This window comes from Argiope bruennichi, chromosome 8 (genome assembly GCF_947563725.1).
Source record: "Argiope bruennichi chromosome 8, qqArgBrue1.1, whole genome shotgun sequence".
Taxonomy (NCBI): domain Eukaryota; kingdom Metazoa; phylum Arthropoda; class Arachnida; order Araneae; family Araneidae; genus Argiope; species Argiope bruennichi.
In genome coordinates, this window is record NC_079158.1 from 97,188,511 (window position 1) to 97,216,201 (window position 27,691).

At 30.6% G+C, this 27,691-nt stretch overlaps 1 protein-coding gene across 5 annotated transcripts in view; it reads right to left on the reverse strand.

Moving 5' to 3' along the window:
• Positions 1-27,691, reverse strand: part of LOC129981744 (LIM domain transcription factor LMO4-like) — a 246,043-nt gene that overhangs the window by 209,764 nt on the left and 8,588 nt on the right. For 2 of the 5 annotated variants that reach the window (XM_056092719.1, XM_056092721.1), the window contains exons 1-2: positions 14,057-14,171; positions 13,818-13,913 (exon numbers count right to left, since the gene is read on the reverse strand). The exons of 1 other annotated variant lie outside the window; for it this stretch is intronic. The gene's annotated coding sequence lies outside the window, so the exon portion shown is untranslated. Of the gene's footprint in view, positions 1-13,817; positions 13,914-14,056; positions 14,172-27,691 lie in introns of those variants that run through there. 2 more of the 5 variants (XM_056092717.1, XM_056092720.1) reach the window with 1 other exon arrangement.

Below are 27,691 nucleotides of genomic sequence, written 5' to 3' on the forward strand. Positions count from 1 at the left end.
TTTATAGCTATTCATAATGTTTTAAGAAATGGGATTATAGCCTAAATAAGAAAAAACAAAAGCAGAATACACCCAAAACCAATAACAAAGCATATTTAAAATAAATAGAAAAATTATTCCCCAAATTGTTATAGATATCCGTCATCAACACAAACATTTGAATCAACTGAGCACTCTATAAACGATCAAACCACCAACACGTTTGTAACTTTTAATACAAGAAAGTAGATACTGAAAGTAATACAAAAATCCTTTTTAATTAAATTTTAAAAAATCCAAAAAATAGTCAACATTATGATATAATGAGGAAATACAATAACAAAATGTTCAGCTAAAGAAAAGTTGGCGAGGTAAAAAATATATGGAAAGAAAGGAATTCCAAAAGACGTCTAGCAAAAATAATCGCTAAAATATCTAAAACAAATTGAAAGGGCGGTAGGCATTTTTTCAAAATGGTAGTAAAATCTTAGACTTATGTTGAAAGAAATATTATCGTAACCCAATATCTATAGTAGTTTATCCAAAATAGTTACCAGCGAAAATCTATCCTATATCATACGGTTTTTATACTCGTCTCGTTTTTAAGTACAGCTACATTTGTAACGGTCTAAAAAAGTAAATGAGAAACGACAACGTCATGTCATCCAATCTATGGTAGAATGGTACAATAAATTCAAAGTGTAAGATAGAAATGAAGTGGAAAGGAGAAGGAATAATGAAATTTTAAAAAGCTTTTAAAAGAAAAATACTACATTTTTTATTTTTAAGTAAGTATTGGCATGATTAGCACTCATCCAAAACCAAACTATTTTTTTAAGCCATATGCAAACGCATGAAAACTGTTTGTCTTCACAAGTACCCAACGAACAAAGAAAAAGAAGACAAAGGGTAGAAGCACGTGCGAAAAATAAAATATTAACCCCAAAATAAAAAATAATAATAATGTACAAAGATTGGCGCCGGGATACCCTCCTAAGAAGGCGGCCCAAACCCAAGACGAAAAAGCCCGCGGATGAAAGGATGGAGAAAGATTCAAGAAAGAGAAAAAACCCGCGCGCCAGCGTTGTCATAAGCAATCATTTGGCATCAGGGGACAGGACCAAGCACTCACTTTGATTGGCCGCCCGGCGCTGTGCTTTTCGATCCGGTGAAGGGGAAGAAGAAAGAGGGGGAGGGGAGAATCCTCGGGTACACACGACGGAAATCCACGAACGGGTAATGAGAGGGAAGAGAATATCAGGTTCTCTTTCTCCCACGCGGCAAGATCGTTTGCTTGGGAAGGTCCTCAGCGTAATGTCTGTTTTTTGCTGGTGAGAAGGGTTTGCATTTTTAGCACAAACAATCGTTAATAGGTATGGCGAGATGGATTTATCAGAACGGAGACAAGTCTGAAGGATGGGGTAGCCAAAGCGGATTAAAGGGTTGGAAGGGGGGTAGCAGATATGGATTGTGATTAAACTGGCCCGATACTTCTGATAAAACTAAAGAAGTACAAATAAAATGCTAATTTTTATGTTTTTTTTTTTTTCATTCTAATAATGTAGAAGAAAATTTTGTTAAAAAAATATTTGTAAAATTCTGTGCAAATAAATAAAAATTAAAGCAGTAATGGAGGAAACTATGGCCAGCATAGACATACTACAGAATCCACTACAGAGTTTAAAATAGTATAATCAGCACAACTCGGTCGGAATGAAATTTAAAGGAGCTTTTAATTATAATTAAAAGCGAATACCTTTCTAAATGTTTCTTTTAATTTTCAATAAATTTTTATATTTTTATTAAATTTTATAATAAATTAAATCGGACTACATTTTTTCGACATTTATAGTCTGTGTATTTTCTATAGGCGGTTCAGGGTCACATTTTCTACCTCGTTACTGGTACCAGACAACCAATAACAAGGTAGAAAATGAGATCTTGAACCGCCTATAGAAAATACACAGACTATAATAAAAGTTAGTATATCTTTCAGCTAAAGGGTCTGTATTTAATAATTTTAGAAATTGACAAAAATTTAAAGCAAGTTTTAAAAAAAATCCGTAAAGAATTGTTATTTGTAAATGCCTCATTATGTAAATGTTTGATACCATATTTCGTATATACAGATTAAATTGATTTCAGGCTTATTGTAAAAGTACAAGTTCATCCTTTGTTACACGACGTGACCAGTTTTTGAACATATATCTTACGATTTTTGGTCTCTAGGATAAATTAAACCATTAACTGGTTTAATTTCTCAATTTCTCTACTATCAAAATATACGACATCTATTTTGAAATTTGGATTCAAATAAAAAAATCCATGAAAAACTTTCAATATCTATATACTCTACGTAATTTTTATAATGAATTGCAGCTTTTCTTTACGACTTAATTATTGTTCAAAAATGATAAATCGATGCATACTAGGTGTAAGGTTAAACTAATTACGCGGTTAAAAAAATAGTTACAAAGAAGTTAAAGATCAGTTTTTGTAAGAAAAAAAAAATCAATTTATACATTTATGTTTATATACTACTATATATCTTGAAGCAATAAAACGATCCGCATTCAGTAAATAAATTCGAGAGCAAACGGAAGATTACAAGTGATTTCACACAGAATGTAAGCAAATTTCAAACTTTATTGTGATGATTTCTAAATATTCTGATTGGTGGACAGATATAATTAAAATAGCTTTTCTTCTGAGAAAGTATAAAATGAATATCTTCTCTTCACTTAATATTATATATAAATTTCATTTTTGAAAAATTTTAACTTACAATTTTATAGTAAATGCTGCAGTACTATAATATAAAATCTAAAAAATAAACAGCAGTGACAAAGTAAGCAAAACTGTGGAAATTTTCTTTTATTTTGAAAATTTGCAATTTATTATTATTATTATATATGGATGGAATTTAAGTACCTAGCGAGTTGAATATTCTGAAACACGAATAGCAGATATTTTTCTGTAAATAATATAAACAGTACATCTATAAAATGCAGCATGTCATTAAATTTGTCTAATTACACCAGTTCGTTGATTTTTAATCGAAACCATACTGACAATACAATTTTAAATTTGATCATTGACTAAAAGATATAAAATTACATAAATTCACATTTAAATGATAGACTAGCCAATAGTTATTTTTTTCGCCAATTTAAAGCCTTGCATTATAATTGTGAATATACTTCTTGTCAATAATTGCAGCCAAAACTGCTCATCTTCCTCCCAAAATGAACGAATTATTAATCAGCTGCACAGCATCACCGCCTCCTTCTCCGAACCATCCAATCAGCGCGCTGCGTAATGACTGCCTCGACGGGAGGAAGAAAGCGAGAATGAGGCGCGCGAAAAGACGACAATTCATCGTTTTCCTGCGGCTTTTTACCCTCTTACTTGAAGCGGCGTTCTAATGAAACCCCCTCCGCGAGACAATTAAAGCGCACCTCTTCCTTTCCTCCCCCCTTTTCCTACGGAATTGGCGAGCGCGCGTGGCTTCGAGTTGTGACTCATACGGATGACAGCATTGATTGGAAAGAGAATGGGAATTGGGCAGAGAGGGTTCTCTAGCTGTTCTTTTTCATTTTGATTCTTTTTTATACGCAGGAGATAACTGGGATGTAATGAGAACTGCTGGATCAATAATGGAAAATTGATGGTGGACGGATGTCCTGCAGAAAATGTCTTGATGCAAGTCTCCGGTTTATACATATAAATAATAAAAGATCATATTACTTAATTATATTATTATTATTAAAAGATATTACTTTCTTAATTTAAAATTCTGATATGCTAGCAACAAGTAAATTTTTTAATACAATTAAATAGCCGGCATCCTGGCATAGGGGTAGCGAGTCTTCCCCGTGATCTGGGCGTCGTGGCTTCAAGTCCTGGTTCGGGCATGGTTGTTCTTCATCTATTCTATCTGTGAGATGTGTGAATATACCCCCCCCCCCTGTAAAAAAGGGCTGTGCAAGCGAATGTGATGCGTGAGTAGCCAAGACGTACTTTTGGCCCTAGTTGGCGCTACTAAAAAACAAGAGACGCACCTTCGAATAAAATCGCTGATTTCGTCAGCCAGCTTGTCCATGGTAAGTGCCATTAGAAACAACAACAACAATTAAATAACTTCACCATGTAGGCTCATATGCATTTCATTTTTACATTTCCTTTTTTCAACACGTGTAAATCTATAAGTCATAGTTACATACGTTTTTTTTTAAATGTATGCAATGTAAATGTAATATATTATTTAAAGCAAATGATAAAATAATTGTAAAGGGAGGTGTATCTTGGGACAAACTACATACTTCTGCCATTTAGTGCATGCGACACGAAATAACATATCGCATTTATTGGAGCAACAATCAAATAACAATTTATATGCTGTAAAAAATGATTCAGATATATATATATATATTATCAGAAATTTTCAGATATTCAGTAAATATTTTGTAATAATCACCCTGACTTTCATATTTTTATTGCTGCAATTTTGAGTTTAATATAAAACAGTGAATCAAAACTTCGATATTTTATAAAAAGAAAGATTTAGTTCTGTGCAGTTAGTATCAAATGGTGTTTCTCGTTATATTTTCCACAAAAATACACTGCCATACTTTGGGGAGAAAATGCATGTTGTACCTCAGAATATCCGAAAGTTTAATAAGATTTGCGCGAATTCACATATTTCTTTTGAAAGCGCATCGGATGATTCAGTTTATTTTAGACAAGTTTTTCTTCTTTTATATCTTAAATAATTTTATTAGGAGGAACAAAAAAGCAAATATATTCCTTAAGTTATCAAAAAATGTCAGTTGTCATTCTTATTATATTTAGTTATTAATAAAGTTGTAAAATAAAATTTTCTTTTTATTAAAATAAGTATTTATTCTACTCTTTGATCCCAGATTAAAGATAAAATATAATGATATATCTTCTGATACTTAAAAAGATAAGGGCGGGGAGACATTATGTACTTTTTAAAATGAAATATAATGAAAAAAAAATTATAGTTTATTCTTAAATGGCTGACTTTATATAGTTTGAAACATATAACTTTAAACTTTACCTATATTTAAAAAAATATATAACTTTTCTTTTAGCTTTTTCATACATATAAGCAAGTTTTTTTTCATACACATAACACGTTAAAGTTGGAAAAGTTAATAAAATTTTAAACCAAAATATCAGATTTTCAACATTATAAAAAAGACACCAGCCATAAAATAGTGTTTACATGTTTTATAAAATTGTATCAATAGAAAAATATGAAGCAGCGTGATACAAGATGATTTATTAAGACTGTGCTATGTAGGTTAAGAGTAGAGTATTAGATACGCACGAGTATAAGATTATAAATTCACGTAAACCGAAAGAAAGTTCTTTAAAAAGAAATGGGGTCTTCTCAAGCGACCCCATACTCACGTGACTAATATGGTAGCAAACATCATCTAACGTATTAGGTGACTTTTGCAAATGTTTCGCTGCAATGTTGTTTAATAAATGTCCTCGCCCAGATGAATTCTAAAATAAAAATTGGCTCGCCCAATCGTGATATAAACAAATGCAGGGGGGGGGAGGTTGCTCTAATCAGCGTATAAATAACGAAAAGACCATAGTGATGTGCATGATTCCAGAAAATCAAAATCAAATTTGAAGGAAAGAAAGGCTGATCAGAAATTTTAATTTTAAAAATGAAAATCGTTAGGAAAATACAGCAAACTGATTTACAAATGAATCAAAATAGATTAAACTGATTTCTCTAATATCTAAAAATGTTTTTTTTAATTTATTTTTAGAGCTCATTTAAAAAAGAAAAAATATACTAAAATTTCAATAAAAAAACAACAGAATTTCATGAAAAGCAGCGTTTTCAACCAATGAAAATTACTGGTTAAATTACAAAATAAATCAATAAAAATTATTCCAATTAAAAACGCTTCTAAAAACGCAAACAAAACTATTACTTTATTTTTTTTTAAACGATCAGCAGCTAACACTTTTAAACAAATAAAAAAAATGAGGGAAATATAAAAAGAGGGAAATGCCATATCATTAAAATACTTCTACAACAAACAAAACGGCAAAAAGATTAAAATTATAAAAATATGAAAATGTGGCTCTTCTGTCCCATTCATATGCTTCAGAGATATAATTACTACAACAATAACGGGGAAAAAATAACACTGAGATTCAAATACAAATACGAGTGTCGAATTTCGAGCAACACGAAAGAGGAGTTACTGATTCCTAAATTTATATCAAAAACAAACAGAAGAAAGATAACTCGAGTTTTAACAATGTCTGGTCGGCAAGTAATTATAGAGCTTTTCTTAAGTCAGGCGAAAATTTTCAACAAAAAGAAGTGCTAAGATACCGCCAGTTACTACAGACAAGCCAACCGAAGATCCGGGTTTCATCGGCTTCTTCCACGTTTTGAAATAAACAACCTTAATGGAACTTTGATGGCTGCAAAATGATGTCCGAATGACCTTCGGAATGAATTAATCTTACTCAAAATTCTAAGCTCTTTTTAATAAGCACAAAATAACAATGGTAACAATATTATGAGAATTGATAAATAAGTTTAAATATCAGCATATTTGTATGTATAATCAAAATTCCATTTTTTTTTTTTTTATTTTTTTTTTGTACTAACCAGGAAAAAATGTAAACTGTTTGGCTTTTTGAAAACGCTATAACGAAGTTAACAAAATGCTAATATAAGCAAGTCTTTCATATGTATTTCTTTTTTATGAGGATTTAATGGCGCCGATTCATGGAATTTAATGATTTCCGGTCGAAATGTGTTGTGAACAAAAGTTGATATTTTACAGCTATGATTTTTTTTTATAAAAGAAAACAGCGTGAGTAAACAACTTTAGTGCTTCATTAAAATTTTTAAAGTTAAAAAAATATATCAAAATTTTGCAATGCATTAAAAAAAATTAAATTATATAACTCTGAACGAGCAGTTTCCCATTCTATTGGTGTTTTCCACCTTGTCTCGCATAACTCCACACAAAAGTTAGATACGTTAAACACTGATATTTAGAATGAAAATGAGATTTAAATACAATTAACTATTAAATCATAAAATTTATAAAACTTTAAACTTGGATATACACTACTATTCTGCATTCACGTCTGTTTAACAGAGAATTTTGTCTCTCACAATGTTGAGGAAACAAAAGGTTGTTGTGTTCGTGCGTCAACAAAAATAAAATGCAGGCAAACTTACTATAAAATTAAATCTTATTACATTATAGATAATATCAAATTTACATCAACTTATTTTCATTCAAAATTCTAGCATCGTTTTTAAACAACAAATTAAAAGTTCCAAAAATATCACTGTTGCCAATCTGAATTTTACAACTATTTGCAAAATAAAATTTATAATTATTAAAATAATCATTAGCTACTTATAAATAAAATATTTAAGATTTATGTCGCAACAAGTTTATCTAACTCCATTAATCTTCAGCAAATAAGTGGAAGTCATTTCTTTTGAAGCCAGAAATCATCCAAAACTGAAGAATGCATTTTTTTTACTTTCTCTTAATATAAAGAAAGTATAAGAATACTTTTTTTTTTTTTTTTTTTTTTTTTTTTACTTTTTCGTAGTATAGAAAAAATATACTAATCGTCAACAAATTCGAAATCAAAATTTTGATGTATCTCCACGTTTTGAATTTCCCTGAATTTGAAAAACACATTTTTGGAAAATGTCTGTCTATCTGTCTATGACAAAGATAACTCAAAAACTCTTTCTGCCAGACGGTTAAAATTTGGTATACGGTCATTACGCCAAATTTGCAGATTTCTATCAAATTTTGAGTAAAATCTGTTCAAAGGAAGTCCGTCTGTCTAGCTGTTCGAATATAAATTAACACGATAATTACAAAACGAAGAGAGCTGGATAGATAAAATTCGGTGCACAGATTTAACATCTGTAATGTAGATACCTATCAAGGTTTAAGCCAACTCTAACGACGGGTTGACAATCTGTCGGTCTGTACTTTCAGAAACATGTAAACGCGATCATTCAAAAATGCAACGACATACATACTTCAAATTTGGTATGGGATTTTCAGACTACAATTGCAATTTTGCGTCCAATTTTTGTTTCAATCGGTTGAGAAAAATGCGTCTAAAACACAAATTCGATTTTTGGATACTATTAACGCATGTCAGGGATTAATCGCCAAATAACTCGCCAAGGATGACAAGATAAATTAAATAAAAATGCGAAATTCACGCCAAAAGAATATTTCATATCAATGCCATGTAAGGCGGTCTCTGGCATGACAAGTTTATTAGAGAATATTCGAGAAAGTTTTGGGGAGACTACTCAGGCTGGTCTTTTAAAAATCCGATTATTCACCTGATAACTAAAATGTTTCAAATTAATTTCAATTTATAATTAATTTTTTTAAATAATTTTTAATAGAAAGAGAAAATATAGAAATAGTCAAAAAATGAAAACTTTTATATTTTTATGCATCTCCACATTTCAGATTTTCTTGAGTACCCCAAAACATTTTTAGAATTATGTCTGTTCAGTCGTTCTTGGACACGATAACTCAAAAAAATAATAAGATTCAAGCATGGAATTTGGCAAATAGCCTCTTTACCAAATTTTGGGCGAAATCTGTTCATGCGAAGACTGCTTGTCCTTGCACGTCGAAATGAATATGATAAATCGTAAACAGAAGTAATAAGATAGCTTAAATTAAACACATGGATTTATCATTAAAATTATAAATATGTATTCAATTTTGAAGCCAATTCATCAAAGGGATAACCTTTATTCCGTCTGTATATAAGCGAATATACATACTTGATAATTCGGAAATGCAATAATAATCTATACAAGGGTAGGTATCCGAGATCCATACTTTGTTGTTTTCACTCGAATATAAAACACTAATAATATTAGAAATTAGAGGGGAAAGCACTGCCACTGGTTTTGAATAATACAATCTAACTCATCAACATAATTATTAAATGGGCCCAGTATGCTTGAATAGTATGAATGTTATATTTAATATTTGTCACACAATACTGACTTATGCATTTATCAAACCGTTGAATTAATACTAGACCAATGAAAATATTTCGTTGTGAACATAAAATCCTGTATAATCAAATGGAATTTCAATAATAAAGAAAAATCTAAAAATGGCAACAAAATATAAATAATTTTACTTCATTTTTATCATATGAAAGTTTTAATACACTAAAATATCTGTGATGTTATACATCACAAACCCTTTTTCGTGTATTTAAATATTTGGTTCTTCAAAAAATGCAAAAAGAAAAATGAATACCTCTAAAAGAATTATATCAGTATAGTTTAAACCCTAAGAAGACAAATATTTGTCAAAGACAATGCATAGTTCCTCTGCATTTATTATTATTAAAAATATAGTGAAAAAACAATGTAACTCAATCTTCGATAATTTAACAAGTATGGGTGCACTAAACTGTTTGCAACCATCTCTTGCCCGTCAATTATTTTAAGATTGTGTCCCCAAAATCATGCATCAACAAGTAAAGAATGGAATTTAAATCCACCTGACTTTAACTATCTTAAAGCTGCGCTATAAATTTAACCAGAACCGCTAAATGATTCACCTACAAGCATAAACACGTTATATACAACATATAATCTCGTTTCCCATCAATTAGATAAAAACAAGAAGTGAAAAAACAATTTCCCTCCAAGTTGCTTTAGTTTCAAACAAACCCGTACACTATTCCAACAAGCGCCATACGTCATCTATTATTTTTAATAACAGGGTAAGAAGTTATCCTGGGAAAAAGTTCCGATTTTCAAAACGGCGGCTCTTTTGTATTTATTTGACAAAATAATGACGATTTTACATCTTTAATGGCTGCCGTCGTTAAGGGGGACCGAGCGATTACAGAGACTGCATAATACACGACCGACTTCCTAATAGGCAAGGAAGGCTTTTAGCATTTGCCTCTGCAACTTGTTACCTCAAAGAAATTTTCTTCGGGAGGCTGGCTTAAGGAGGGAGGAAAAGGACCCGTCATCAAGTTCGAAATGACTCCATTTTACCAGAAGCAAAGCGGGTGTTTTTCTTTCCCAATCCCGGACAAAATAGTCTCTCGTACAAGAAAAGTTGGGGAAAATAGGATCGTTTTCATAATTCACCACCTTCCGCATCATCAGGATGAAAATATAACTGGGGAGATTTTAATTATAACAAATATAAGGGTATGTTGTGTAGCTCTGACGAGAAATGGTTAGATCTATCATTATCTAAAGAGTTTAACAATATCCAAAGTTGATAAAGTATAATAATGATAATAATACATATGTCCACTATTAAAAAATCTTAAAGAGAAGAGAAATATAACTAATCTTTTACAATAAACAAAGCTTTCAACCTGCATTCTTTCTATTTCTTAATAAGATGATATTAAGTTTGAAGCATTTTAATTTCGATGCGCCTTAAGTCCTTTACACTCTAAATCTTTTAATTTATTCTTAAAATAAATTTTATTAATAGTGTCCTAATACAAAAAAAAAAAAAAAGCATATATGAAATACACGTAAAAGTTTTAATGCAATTAGGTAGTTAACAGAATTTCAAAGTTTCTTTCGAGAAAAGGAATCCCTTCCCCTTGCATTTTTCTTGAAACATTTTACGAGATATTTTTGATTCATTCTATAAACCTTAGCGTAGTTACTTACTCACTGAGTAATTTACTCAGTGAGTAAGCTGGTGTTATATAACCTGGCGCCTCCTTGACTAGTCCTTCTTAGAAAGTAGAATGATGCCGCGAAATAATATGGTAAGCCGCAATGCCACAAATCCTTGAATTAATTTTATATAATTGGTAGTATAGTTTCAAATATGAACAAAACAGATCAGAATCCAGAAAAAGACGATCATAATATCATGAACATACATTTATTTAATAATGTACGTATTGGTCGGAGTAATTATGCATCAATTTTATAAAATAGTTTCATCTTTACAGTAGATTCATATCAATTAATACCCCGGTTCTCAATATCTCAATCCAATAGCCTTGGGTCTCTAGCAGGACGAATAGAAGATTGCAAAAAGAAAATGCTTCATAGGCTTGTGGATGTCTGTGACATTCGCATTTTGAAAACTATTTCATTTCAAGTAATTATTAACATTAGATAATCTGGGAAATATAAACCAGGTCACGGTAAGGACTTTTAGTAGATATTATTGATGGACATGATTATGCAGTAATTCCATAAAATATTTTCATCTTTACAGTAGACACATCAATTCAATAACCCGGAACTTCTAGCAGGATAAGTGGAAGCCCATGAAAAGAAAACATGTCAAGGCATGTCTGTGATATTCTTATTTTGAAAACTATTAATGAATTATTAACATTCATATCTATTAATAAATTGATAATATTCATATATATTTAAATTACTAATATTCATATCTATTAATAAATTGATAATATTCATATATATTTAAATTACTAATATTCATATATATTTAAATTACTAATATTCATATATATTTAAATTACTAATATTCATATCTATTACTAAATTATTTATCTTATATAATCTAAGAAATGTGACCGTGCACGTGGTAAGCACTTTAAGTAAACATTCTTGACATGCATGATGATGCACCGATTCCATAAAATGTTTTCATGTTTACGAAGTCTCTCTAATTTAGTCTATCTTATAGTCAAAAATTTTCAACTGGCAAGTGCAAAGCAGCATGCAGTGATTTTGATGCAAGCGAACATTAAGCAACTGCTCAACTTTTGAATTTCATACAGCATCATTTATTATATAGAGTATGATTTTTCTGTATAATTTTATATCATTTGTAACATTTTGCACTATAAGAATGTTTTCTATTAAAAAATACATACCCATAATGCAATTTAATCTCTTGCATTTTTTAAAATAAATTTTCATTAATCCAGTTATTATCTAGTCTGATGGATAACAGATTACTAACAATCAATTAAACCGATTAAATAAAATTCATTTTTATAAATTGATAAACTTTCAGATTTATCAATTTATAAATCTGAAAGTGAGTGTTATTTTCCATCCACCGTTCGATTATTTTCTACAACTTAGAATTTCGTAATCGGTAATTTCTTTTCTTCCAAAATTAAAGCTCTTTACTTTTATTCTCAAATGAGTGGCAGCTTTATATTAAGAATACTGCGACAGCAACTGAACTAACAACTATCAAACAATGCGCTAACGATCATTTAAACACACTTGCAAACAAAAAATTTTGTCAGGCACAAAGGTCATTCCATCGAACAATAAAATTCTTCGTTCTAGTCTCTGACCAGCATTAGTGACAATGACAGAAAGTTAAAAGACTAAAACATGGTTTCGACATTTGAGAAATTGAAATGTTCTCAAGGTTTAACAACGTCAATACAGCTATCTCAAGAACACTAGAAATAATTCTCAAATCTTCACAAGATTTTTTTAAAAAAAATAGAAAAATGGAAAGATGCAATTGAACAGAAGAAAAAAATATATACGGTAACGATGAATTTTGCAATTCTAGGTTTCCAAAACAGATGTCTAAAATATTAGAACAACATATAATGAAAATGAAAAAGTAATAGTAAGTATAGAATGCTAGCAAATATCCATTTATTTTGTGGATAGCTAATTATAAATATTTTTTTAAGAAGTCCACAAATAATATGCTAGCGCATTATGAGTACTGAAAAAACGACGAAATTTTTGCCAATTCTCTATCAGAATCTTTTGTAAACATCAACGGTTCACAAAAGGTGGAATCAGAATATTTTTTCTTAAATCTATTAGAACGTAAGAAAGTAAAACGAATTTATTTGGCATGTATCTTTCTATGCAAAATAGGTGCCTGAAATACTAGAATAATACAGATCGAAACATGAATAAATATAAAATGGATTCAAGTATCCATTGATTTTGAGGATTACCAGTCAAGTTATCTTTTGATAAGTTCCTAATACAATATGAAAAGAATATATACATATATTGCCAACAATTATATGCATCATGAAAAGTTTGATATGTTTACTGGACTCAAAATAGATGCCTAAAATACTAGAAAGTACTGATCGCAATATGAATACAAAAGGATTCAAGGATTTGTTGATTTTGAGGATTATCTATCATTTTTTTTTATACGTTTCTAATACAATATGGAAAAAATAGACTTGCCAACAATTATATGTATTATCAAAATTGATATGTATTGGTATGTATCTTTCTATGCAAAGTAGATGCCTAAAATACAAGAATAATACAGATAGAAATATAAATAATATAAAATGGATTCAAGTATCCATTGATTTTGAGGATTACCAGTCAATTTATTTATTGATAAGTTCCTAATACAATATGAAAAGAATATATACATATAATTGCCAACAATTATATGCATTATGAAAATTTTGATATGTATCTTTCTACGCAAAATAGATGCCTAAAATACTAGACAGTTCAGATCGAAATCTGAATAATACAAAAGGATTCAAGGATTTGTTGATTTTGGGGATTATCTATCAAATTATTTTTTTGATCAGTTCCTAATACAATATGGAAAAAATAAACATTGCCAACAATTATATGTATTATCAAAATTTTGATATGTATTGGTATGTATCTTTCTATGCAAAATAGATCCCTAAAATACAAGAATAATACAGACAGAAATATGAATAATATAAACGGATTCAAGTATCCATTGATTTTGTGGATTACCAGTCAATTTATGTATTAATAAGTTTCTAATACAATATGGAAAGAATACACTTACCAGAAATTAGAATATTATCGAAATTTTTCAGAACCGAATCTTTCCAATAAAATTGGTTTTTATTTTGCACTGCACCGATGTCGTCTGTAGTAATATCTAAAGTTGAAATTGTAACCACTTTTAATATATATTCAAATGTTAAGTTAAAATAATGCATAAATAAGAATAACATGAAAATATCGTAAATTATTAAAATACTTGAGAATAAAAATGATAGAAAATATTTTTAAAGATTTTACTTAAACGCTGATTCTCTTCCTCTCACACGTAGGACGATAAGATGTACTTCTATCGAGAATGAAGGTACTAGTTCTGATGTACAATGTGTACAATGGTACTAGCGTACAATGGATGTTATTCGTTGAGGAGGGGCAATACAGCTGGTGACACGTGGTGACCGCACAAGTTGAAACTAATTGGAGAATTTATATTCTGAATACCGTTTCCCTTTTCACGTATGCCGACAAACCTACATGATCGAACACTGAAAACTCGATTCTTCTTCTTAACTATGACTCAGATTAACAAAAGATTGAACAAAAATTGTATTTATCAACGTGAAGCAACTTTTAAGAGAAATTTTTCCGTTATGGAAAAGCTTATTTCAATCTTAATGCTTTATGTCGACAGCTGAAATCTGAAGTATACAAATAAAATTACTGAATATGAATTTTCAGAGATTTGAGAAATATCTAAAAGGGGAATACTAACCTAAAATTTTCTATATAAATTTTTATAACATTATTCAAAAAATTTATATTTTTTCTTGCTATACTGTAATGCATATAAGTAAATAATGTCTTTATTTTATTAAATAGAATATAATTAACCCTTTGTCTACATTTGACGTATTAGTTCGTCATGCATTTATTTGGGCAAAGACGTGCGTGACGTTCTGATACGTCACAAAATCTACTGCTCTTGCTTGCTCATAAAATTAAATATGCTTTAAGTACACAAAAAATTTCAAATAAATGTGTACACAAAGGGTTAATATGTGCAACGAACGGATAACGAGAGATGGTCCATAAACAAATTTTCAATGAAAATGCCTATAATTGTTTCTAGTATGAGTATGAATACTGTTCTCAAAGTTTGTTCAAGAAGGGGATCAAATGTGTAATTAACAAAAAACAGGACGGAGGGGGCAGAAACATCCATACATGTGCAGCCAAACAAATACAATAGCTGTTGTTCAAATGAACATTCGGCTTACCAATTTCTTAAATGATTTTGATGTACCAGAAAATATTTTCCCAAACTGACAGCAATTCACCTTATTAAAACTTAAAACGATAAATTTCTTAATTTAAGCAGTTTTTTAATGAAGGAATAGAAATAAGATAAATGTTTAAATGAGATACGAAAAATGAGTGCGAGTAGGTGGGGAAAAAAAGCTTTATCACTTGCAGGAGAAGAAGAAATTAAAGATTTATATAATTAGATGTTAGTTAATAGATTATGGCAGTTTTAATGCTAATTTGGGAAAGGGGGAAATGGCAACTCTTTTTAAATAGTGAGTGACAAAAAAATTTCAAGGATCACGACATTTAGAATTAAGATGCAAATTAAGTGAATATATAATCTAAAATTCATTTATATATTCCTCACGAAATGCGGAAAATCAGCCTACACAGTTTTACTAGTTAGACAATAATATTACTTAGAAAATAAAAACTACCATTAAAAATTATGAAACGCACCTAGGTGCGACTTACTTCACAGTTCAAGCATGTGAAACTTTCCCAAATCACGCCAGACCCAGTGACCCAAAAGTTAATTTTGATTTTGAACTTAAACTATTCAATGAAGCTCATTTGAAAAAAAAAAAAAAAAAAAAAAATGTCCTATTCTTGTCAACAATGTTAAATGTGTTGCTCATCGCTAAAATAAAAAAGATTAAACACGAATATAAAGAAAGCAACAACTAAGCAGATAAAAAGTTATCAAGGTTAAAGTACTTGACAATGCAGAATCCAGGTCAAATTTTTAAATTTTCAAGCGCAAAAATAATGTAGGCTTCTAAGTTTAAAAAAAAAATCAATTAACGTTTTACAAAAATTTTTAGTAGAAAAATTGCACTATTATTCTTTATAAATAAAAAGATTTCATATATCATTTTCAATGTACAATAAAAATAATTGATAAGGGATAAATAGAATTGATGGTAGAACAGAGGAGAAAACTCCAGGATAATAATAATTTTCAAAAATAGTTATAGCCTTATCAACAAAAAATAAAAGCATTCCTCGTCTTCAGAGGAGAGGAAAGGCAATATTCCAGACGAGAATGAAGTATTGGCCCTTAAAACAAAGAAAAAGGAGTCGATGTCACGTGGCGCACAAGCCCCCTCCTTTAATTAAATAATTCCGGACACCCCCCACGCAGCCCCTCTCCCCCCCTCAGGAACCGCATTTCAAATAGCAATTGGGTTTTTGCCTCTATCCAGCCCAGCAGCAGCAAGGCAATACTGAGAGCCTCCAATAAATGCACTCCTAGTCTCCGAGCTAAATTAAACCATCTAGAAACAATTCCGAGATCAGAAACTAATATATATACTCCTATATTACATTCTACGCCCCCTTCCTCTTTTCAGACCCTCCCCCAACCTTTTCCAGAGTCTTTTTCCTTAATATGGCTGGAGTCGCTGTTATTTGGATATTTCTATTTACTGTCGACATGAGGCCAGCTGTTTCACTCGCCTGTCTTTCCAGGGTCTGATCGATTGCCAATAGCTTGACATCCAGTTATTGCAAGTCCTTCCTTTTCGGGCCTACACCCTCGTACTGCTACAGCTACTTTTATTTATTTTTTTCCAACAGGGAATTCAAGGGAACCTTAAGCAATGGGTCGAACCCATTTTAAGATCGAAAAGGGAAGTTTAAGAGTGCTGAGAACTGTAGTACTAACAAATCTGAAGAAACTTAAATGCTATCATACGAAATCAAACTTTTGATAATTTAGGGAAAAACTCTTAGTGCCAAACGACAATATATTGTCGTTTTCAACACTTGTGAAAAATACCAATGACGATGGCGCAGGCGATGGCATATAAATCCTCTAAAAAAAATACTGAAATACAACTGACATTCATTTGTTCTTCCGTTTTTTCTTAATATAGTCCTTTTTGAATATTGTAAAAAAAAAAATTCTGATCTTTTTCCCCAAACTCTAGCAAATTTATCAAATTGTTTCGACATTCTTCACATACATATGATATTTTCGATCGCCACCAAAAGGTTTAAACTCTATAGATAATAAAATCTTAATCTAAAAATATACAACGAATAATGTAAAAGCACGCATTGTGCATAATACATGGAAAGGCCGATATAGTTACTTATTGTATGAAACTATAGATAAATTTCATTCAAAAAATACTCGAAATGTTATAAAAATATTTTCCAGCACACAATTTTCAATCCAAATCTTCTGACATGACAATCTAAACATAGAAAAGTCACAGAGATCCCCAAAGTTTCTTTAATAAAATTGGTAAATGAAGTTTCATTTCCTTTATGAAATTTTTTCTAAGACTTAAAGTACATCGCAGACTTGACAAATAAGCATCATCATACATCCTCACAAATAAAAACGCCATATTAAAAACAAGACTTGTACAGACAAGTCTTTTAAGATCTTTTCCTTCTTTCTTTCGATCTCTTTATAACTTCGTTTGTAAATGCATGCAGAAGTGCAAATGATATATATAAAGTTTTATCAACAACAAAATTCCTTATCATAAAAAACTTAACGCTTCAGCTCATAGTATGAAACAATAGCTTAAATAGCACAATACTTACCTAGATCATTTATTCTTCACGTAACTAGTGGTAACGTAACTAACAATAAAATGCGTCACTCCAGGTAGAAGAACCTACAGAGATTTCAAGAACTATCGTATTCGACGTGGACAGGGGGAAATCTTGTAAAAGGGACGAACCCATTTTTGGGTGGAAAAGGGTAGGATGCAAAGAAAGTCATTAATCACTCGTATCTTTTCAAGGGTACATTCCAAGCCACCCACTGACTCTGACCGCAGTCAAATTTCTGACTTTTGTCGCTAAATTGGCCACCTTCTGGTCCATGGTCACTGCAGGATGGATACAAAGAAAACTGAAACCACGACAAACCGCAATTTAGAAAGACAGATGTATATGGGGTCAACACCTGAGGGCAAATGTATTATTCAAAGGGCAGAAAAGAAACAAGAAAGTCGTGACTCAGACGACTCGTCTCTAGATAAGATATAGGATTTATCTTAAGAAACACTATTATGTAAAAAGTTCAATTCCAATTAATGTCAAGAGATCGCTGGAATGTTTGGGCTTGGTCAGGAATTCAACATATGAATGGAAGTTATTAAAAAAAATGTTTGTATTAAGTAATGCAATTCATTTGTCAGATACTATGAGATATCAACCCGAAGATCGGATCCGAATGTCAGCTGCATGAAAGACAGTTCAAAAGGATTTTCAAACGTCTTAAATTAAGTTCAAAACAGGAGGGAGTAAAATTAACTACATAAGTGGAATGGCATATACTTCATAATATGAAAAATCGACTATAAAGTCATTCAAATAACGAATAATTGAAATGAAGGCAATGAAACAGGCAAATAAGTATTTAATTAAAAAGATGTTTAGGTGGATCGAGTTTTAAGGCACTAAAGGTCGATTTAGTACACTTCATCTAATATAAGGCATATGAAGCATGAGATTAATTAAAAATAAGCATGTTGGAGTTACCAGAAGAAAATCTAACCATTTATTTTTCAATACATAGTACGATTTTTTTTTTTTTAATAAAGTAGATGGATTTCATCGTTTCAATTAAAGAATAAAAACAATGAACAGAATGGAAGTACTGAATAACTTGAGACAAATTTAATCTTTTTAACTGATATATTAAATTTTTACAGATATGCACGTACGCGCACCGACTAGCATGTTATGAATAGGCTAACTTTCGATCCATATGGCAGCATGTTGATTGTAATATATTGGTTCTAGAATGCTGGAATAGATAAACATCGGGAAGAAAGAATTCTTGTCTTTAGTATTCACTCTTCATAAAGTGTCAATTTAAAATTGCTGGATGTTCGTAATGAGTTTATTAATGAAGTATACAATATGATACTTTGAACGCTACTGTGCTGTGCTTAATCTTTCTTTATTATGTTAAAACGATATATTTGCTTATAAGCAACATGTTTTCAATTCATAGTTTTTAATGTAGCTATTTCACTTTATTTTTTTATTTTCATTTGTTTCAGAAAAGCCTAAAAAGAGACATTTTAGTAATGACTGATGCAGTAATTAATCATTAAAATCCTGTTGTAGAGCCCTTCATCCGTTAATATTGCATTCTTTTAAAAAAAACTTTGAATACAATTAGTATATGTATATGGCCTTTGTGTTGATGAAATTACTATGAAAAACAGATAATGACAATATAAAAATCCTTCACCGCTCAATTACAATTCTAGAAATTTTATAAAGTTATAAAATCTAAGAGTTTCACATTAACTGTAAAAAAGATTCATTAACAAGATATTTAAATCATACAAGCAATCTCATTTTGATGCTACCCAGTTATTGTTGATTAAGATGCACAGAAAATGCAATACTTTTTTTTCTTCTGAAAATATGAACGAGTCAATACTATGCATATAAAGTGCGGCTAAAAGTTAAATCAATTGAGGCTAAAACATGTTAACATTCGCATAATGAGAAATACGGAGAGCGAGACACTAATGTGTTGTCCTCCTCAATCATGCATTAAACACAGCATTAAATTAAATCATGCATTAAATTAAACATAGCAAATGTATTTTCTGAATTCTCCATCCAACATTCTTTTAAACTATTTGCTCCAATTGCAGTAATTTAAACAAAGGCAAAGCAAAGAGTTATCGCCATTTAACGCAAGCCGATCTACAGTAAAGATTACACCAACAACAGCGAAATAGCAACAATCAAGCCAAAAACAAGCATTCCAATTCACGATAGCCGATGTCCATTAGGCATGCAAGAGTGGGCGGTGCAGGAGAGTGTCGGAGTCGGACCGTCCATCCTGACAAGCAGTGGACATTGGTGGGTGGCGCAATTGATTGATGAGAATCCTGCGGTTGAATCGCTTCAATGGCTCGTTGATTGCGACGTTTGCATGGGATGTCTTCTCCAACCGAACATAGCGAGGGAATCGGGACGGAAGATCCGATCTGCACCGAGGTAGACCGTCAATATTTTGAATTCACAAGTTAAAAATACTTTTTCTATCCGATTTTAAGAAACATTTTGAGATCTCCAATTTGATAACAAAGTAGAAAGTAAACCACTACGAACTCTGAGAATTCAATGGCTCATTGATTGTGATTGATATAAATTAAGCTGTGGTAATAGCCCTCCTAGACGAGAATTTATAAGAATCAATACCTGGTTTGGTTTACGGATATATCGTGTACATAACATAAAGAACTTGTTTAGCGAGTAAGTCTAACCAATCATTAATTTTGAAGTCTTTGAGGTAAATACCACGCATTCAGTCATTTAAGACAGGAAAAAAATTGGTTTATACTGACTATTAAAAGCCAAAACGAATGTTTCTTTTAGAAAGAATTTAGAAGATTTTTTTAAAAATGTTTTAGAAGTTTTTTTAGAAGAATTGTGAAATTTATTATCATTTTTAAAAGATTAAGAAATTAGAATTAGAGTTGTCTGCAGCAATGATTTTATCCGCTTACAATTCCACTGGAGTTGGAGATTCAAGTTGGATTTTAATGGCACAGAAACCAAACCTGGGCACCAAAGATGTAAAAACATGGCAACATGCAAAAATTTCAATGGAAGATAGGGTCTCGGGAAGCACTCATATTAAAAAGATTTTCCGTTTCTGGCTACAAATAAAAGGTTAGTGACATAATGCATGAAATGCGCCCAGTATAATGGAATAGTAAATTCTGATAAAAATATTATATTTGTATAGATTTTACAATCGGAACGAATTAGTTAATAGAAAAGCTGGGAATAAACACAATCATCTATATAAACAAATTCGGCAACTCTCGGGTTTTCATAAAGTCTTTCTCATCTGGAAAGGCTTAGCAAAAGAAAAAAGCCTAGATATATGCATGTATATGGATTCTATGAATAGGATACCATAATGTTAAAGGTCGTGTTAGCGAAAATTTTCTTTAATTATACTACATATGGAATGGAGAATAAATGGACCAAAATAGCCTTTTAATTTGCAAATTATAATCCTTACAGTCGATAAATGTTTTTAGTATTTATTAACCCAGTTAATTTTGAAAAGATTTTGAGAAGAAAAGAAATCAGCTGACAATTAAGAAATTCAACGTGCCTGAAGTACGACTGATGCTGAAAGGTAGCTAAAAGTAACAAATAAATTCATTGTAGTTCGGAATAGAAACCACATGGAATAATACTAAATGACCACTAAGCCCACCCATATTATCGAAATGTCACATTTTCGTCTTCCATGCATTTCAAACATAAGAAAAAGAAAAAAAAATCTGTTTACAAGCTGTTCGACTATTTATTTATTATTTTGTCATTTGATTTTTCTCCCAGTTTGAGCGTGAATGCATGTATGCGCGCATTTCCTTTTAAGGAAAACACTTAAGCTCTTTCCTCCCCCTTCAAAGAACAGGAAAAAAAAATGACCAAAAAAAGCCCAAAGTCTTAACAGCCGTTGCTCTCGCTGATGCCATTTTGAAGAAGCCTAAAAATGTATTTCCAAGTGGCGCTCCATTTTAAAACTTCGGCAAGAAGAATATTCTTTAACTGCTACTTTAACTCAAAAGACAGCAGCGCCACTCGTGTTGTTTTTAGGAAACATTTTTTTCCGTTACCATCCATTTTTTCTTCTTCTTTATTATTATTATTTTATTATATCGTCTGCTTTTAACGGCGGGCGATGAAAGAGAACGCCAAAAAGGAAACAAAGAATAAAATGGCGGCCGCAGTAAAACTAAAAACACGGACGGGAATAGACAAACAGTTTTTAAAAGTCCTGCCGAGTTCGGTAAGTGCAATTGAAGTGCAAAAATGGGCTTTTAATATTTTACGTATAAATCTCCATTAAGCTTTTATTTCTCAAGGCTAGAAAAGGGTCCGCAAAAAGGGCAGAGTAGCATTTTTTTTTTTTTTTCCATGTTCTCTTCCTTCCCTCACTTAACGAAACTGATGTCTCGTAACAAGATAATTGCTCCAAAAAGGGGAAAAAATTATGTTTAATGATGTCACAACTAGAAAAAAAAATGTCGCTTTGATGAAGGAAGAACTTTTTTTTTTTCCTTCCACAGATTAAATTTTAATCGTAAATTATGTGTGTCAAGATTTTATTTTTTTAGCATTTCTTCCTCTCTCTCTCTCGTTCTAATATTGTCAAGTTTTCCCAGCAATCACCGTCAGGGATGATTTAGAAATTGGATTTAGAGTCTTTAATGTCAACTTTAAGTAAAAAACGAATTCAACTAGCTTTTAGCCCCACCACTCCGACTCTTTAAAATGTAATCACGCGAAACATTTAAATTCTCTTTGACAAAATGAAATAATAATAATAAAAAGGTCATGACAATTTAAAAGCGATTCGAGTGATATGGATTAAACGACATGTGAATCATTTAATAAGAAAAAGTGAGTCCTGACACATAATTTGTTTCTTCGATTTGAATTCGAAAGATGACAATTCTCGACCAGAAATTGAAATTCTCTTAAGATTGTCATTTATGATTTGACTAACTACAAATGTTTGAATGAGAGAAAAAAAATTACAATGAGCTGTCTTAAGTGGAACAAGATAATACTTCTCTTTTAAATCATAAAATGAACGCGAATACAATATAGGGCTTTTTTTAATGCCATTTTTGCATTCTACCAATATCTCTTCGGAAAATGCGCATCTAAACCGTGTAGCAAAAATTTAGCGATGACGAGTATACTTGTCAAACACAGAGTATGTGTAATATGAAATTATGTTGTAATGAAATGACTATTTTTTATTTTAATAATTATATTTACATATTTACTAAAACTATCATACATTTTTTGCATACGAACGAAAAGAAAAAAAAAATGTAATTTATTATTTTAATTGCTGTTAGAAAATGGTAATGAGCAAAGCATGGTACAACGCATAATAATCGTTTATTCGTTCCTTTGATTTCAATTTGGCCTCAGGATATTTTAAACAACTTGAAATTGACGAATATGTTTGAGTTTTTATTAAAATTGTAATTCAAACTGCAAATTGTCACTATTTACTACTCCTGACTGATACAATGAAAACAATTGTTCATAAAGACTGAAGTAGGAAATAATTTAATACTTATAATCGTAAAATTATAATAATTTTACTATATTCTACATTCAAATATACGCCGAATTTATACGGCTATTACAAGCACAAATAAATATTTATGATAGCTGTAAAAACTTTAATTTTAAGATTTGTTATATTCGAAATGAGCATAAAATAAAGCATTGAAAAACGAACAAGCCTATTTGTTTCGCAGATGAACTAAATTTTCAATACAAAGTTTTGAAACGGCATTCTAACATATAACAGATTTTATTCGTAATATTAACCGACCTTCAATCCTCTAACCACGTGTAATTACATTCTGCGTAAAAGTCATCACGCTGGTTGGGCAGGAAATAAACTTTCTCAGAAACTCCATAAGATAAATAAAGATATTCCCGTGGCGCTCAAGGTTACAGAATTTTATTAAGACTGCCTAAATCAAGAAGTTACTCATTTTTAAGTAGTCGGATTCGTTATATAAATAAGGATTCCTTTTCCTATAGTATTAAATCTGAATTTAAAAACAAACACATAATTTTGAAAGCATAAAATTCAAAAAAAATTCAAGAAAAGGTTAATGTAGAGGATATAACTTTATGAGTAGTGTTTGATCTCATACAGGTTAATATACAAATGCCCGATCATCGATAATCGGGTTCTGGTATGGATTTTGGAAAGCGTTTTAATACTTCCCACGTACGACTGGGCCTCTTTTCTAGGTTACCATAGATAGCAATAATTTAAATTCAGAGGAATTATTTTATTTAATTGCGTTAAAATTCTAAGAATCTTTTCACTGAAAATTCTATAAAACAATTTTATTTGTGGAATTAAAACTATAAACGTGGGAAAATGTTTTATTTAGATGGGGTACATTAAAATTTAATTTGTGATTAGTTTCATTCTTGAAATATATATATCTGTTAAATATATACGATATGTATAACCATAAAAATTTATCATTTTTGGAAAACCGGCACCACACAAAGGCTACTGATATCCAAAGATTTTAGCTTTTTATTTACCGAATTAACTTACCATCAATTTTTCAGCTTTATTTTTTCACCATTCTTTAAGTTTTGGGAGTAGATTAAGGCCAGAAAAGAGGAAAAAAGTTTTTTTAATTAAAATAACAATTTAATTAATAATTAAATATTTTCAATTCTCTCTCTAGCCGATATCTACTGCTTGTTATTTAAGCTGCATTTTTCGTATTTTTTGAATACCATTAAAATAAATAGGCACATTGTGGAAATACCAAACAGATTTAAATGCAACTCTTAAGTACCATCGGTAAATAAAGGGTTAATGTCCACCAGTATCAATCCCCCCCTCTCCCTTTTACCGCCTTTTGGATATTCTTTTAGATAGAACAAAATAGATATATCCTTTCTTATTAATACAGTAGTCTATAATATTTAGATAAATTGCAGTCAAATTCGAAAAAAAAAAAAAAAAAAAAAAAAACTTTCAATGTACAATTTTAAAAAAGTTTTCGATCCTAATGAGAAAAAAAGAGCGCCATTAGTTTTCAAAATCACAGTAATACATCGTTCAAAAAAGGTTTCATTTTGACCAACGTTCGAATGAATGAATTGAATAAATAAAACAGAAAACTGTAATGAATTGAAGAGCCATTTTCTCTGATACCTGTTAATGGTGAAGAGAATACGCTTCATCGAGAAGAGTGATATTTCCGTGTCAGAATGCAGCACAAGGCATTCGATTAGGAGGACACGTGAAGCGTTTTATTTATCGCGTTTCGGACTGAGGTTAATTAGAAAAGAAAACATCTGCTTGAAGAAATCATCTCTTCCTCTAAACGAAGAATTAATGATGCCTTTTTTTTTTTTTTTTTTTTTAGAGTTTTTCGAAATCTATTTTTTTCCATATGAGATTCAATATTACTCTCTTATAACCAAGGGATTAATTCTCGGCACTTAGTTGTTCAACATAAGACTAAAGGCTGAAGAATCCCCAAGGATGGGACACAAGGACACGATGGTAGATTCAAAATTCAGTAAAGAATAGAAGTATTGATAAATGAACGGAGTACAATCAATATATAATAACAAATAGCAGCAATAAAAAACAAGGAAAATTTCTTTAAGAAAACTCATAATATTAAAAGTAACAGTTTGTGCTACCACAATTGCAACAGACATTTATAAACTGTTCACAATGTTGTATTATACTAGTGCTTTAGAAGTATAATACAGCACTGGTTACCTGAAATTACGAAGGGGAGGGGAGCAAGTTAAGCCACGGACATCTATAACTGTTTTGTGCTTAATAAAAGCAATTTGTAATTCTGAAATATTTTGAGTGTAAAAGATGACTGAAAAAAATCTTTTTTTCAAAAAAAAAAAAGGGGGGGGGGCTTATTATCAAAATTAAAAATTGCCATTATTCCAGAATAACCAGCTGGTCATCAACTAATAGTCTACTAGATTCCACCAACATAAACAATAACTTATCAACAACCATAATAACCGGATTTAAGATGAAAGCAGACAATTTGCTTCTAGAATATTCACAATATTTTCTCAGCGTATACTTCAGAAATTCCGCTTAATGGCAAAGATTAGTTGCAATTATTAGTTGTTCATAGTTTCCAGATTCCATTATTCTTTCAACTCAAGTTAAAAAGGTTATTCCAGTCACTGAACGAATTCATTCACGTCACTGAAGGGATTTCAGCATAATATTATTTCACCGCAATAATTTCCAAAAAATACACAAGAAATAACCTCGAGCATATTTCAAAAGCATTTATTCTTTAACTGTAATTTAAACAGAATCTTGGCCGCGACTTTCAGTTACATAATATAAACTAAATACTCTACTGTGCCCTCGCTCGAATGAATATTTACTAAATTATTTTAAATTCATTTTTAGGTAGTATGCAAAAGAATTCAGTTTGATTCCAACTGAAATTGCATCATTGGTAGTTATTACAGATATATAAAAATTATACCATCTTAATAAGAACTTTTCCACCGATTCTCATATTCAATAGTCGCCTTTAGAGACCAGATCGTTCCCTGGAGATAATGTTTGTATTTAATTTTAGTAAAATCATTTAGTTATGACCTCATATGTTCTGTTTGTTCTGTCTTTTATGTGTTCTCTTCATAATGTACATGAACCTTTCTAATGGTGACTAGTCCCCTAATATCATAGCCCAATTAAAAACATAAATGAGCGATTCCTCTGTCTTCTAAATAAAATAGATATTAAATAGAATCATTTTTCGACTGTCAACAAAAGAAGAAAATCACTTGATCAAATATATGATGAAACAAAGAAAATGATTTAAATTTCAGAGCAGCGCTATAATATATCATTGGAAATAAGGGGAGAAAAATCCTAATTTAGGAAAATACGTTCTATTAAATTGGTATTATTAAAAAAAGAATTTTTTTTAAAAAAAAATTTGAAATGGTGTAAAATTTATTTTTGAACAATATTACCGGATGATGTTTAAATTAATTAAAATTTCAAAAAAAGTCGAACGAGGCACACATTTTCATCCTCCAAGATATATATATGCCAAATTTATCAGCTGTAGGTCAAACGGTCTGACCTGTAGAGAGCCAAAACATAGATATTCCTTTATATTAGTAGTAAATATATGAAAAAATGTTAAAGTATATTTCTAAACTAATATTGATAAGTGGCAGTTAAAAATACTTCGAAAATTAACTAATTCTCTTCCACAAATAACATAAGTTAAAAACAACACTTGGTTGACACACAATAACTGAAGATTTTGTCCAAAATTCAACTCAAAAATCAGAAATCCAGCTGTAAAACAAGACTTGAGTGCCGACAATCAAGCAACAAGTCATTTTATATGAACTTCAGAGTTAGTGAATGCATCCCAAATAAACTGTATTAAGACGTAATTGTTTTTCAGAACAAATCATAATATTTAGAGCAAACATTCAACTTAAAGTTAAGAAGCAACGAAATGTCTTTCTCTCCCCCTAATAAAGGAAGGTTGAAAAGTTGTTTACGAGAAAAACCTGTTCTTCGACAGAGGAGCTGCGCGTGTTTTTTTTTTTTTTTTTTTTTCAATCTAACTTGCTTGTTGCCGAACAAGTGACTGATTCAACAATACCTTCTGCAAGACAGGCTTACAATCACTTTAAATGGGTACTAATGAAATGTATTTTTCTCTCTGATGGTCTGACATGATGTCGCATAAAGTTTTATGAAATAAACTCAAAAAGGGCACTCAAGTTTTCTACTTGCAATGTTTGTGTATGCCAATCTGTTGACTAAGAATAACATTCACCTCTGACACTTTATTTTAAAAAATTAATGATGTCAGTGTGTAACTTTTTCAATATGTAGATACCGTTTCTTAAAGATTTCGTTCTCATATTGTGTTCGATAATATTGATACTTTCTTAATTCATGTCGATAAATGTAACTTATAATAGATAGTATACGATTTCTAAACTTTTTCAATCAATAATTAAACTTTCTGCTTTCAAAAAGTCAATAATGACTAATGCACTAAAAATGCAACTTTTTCA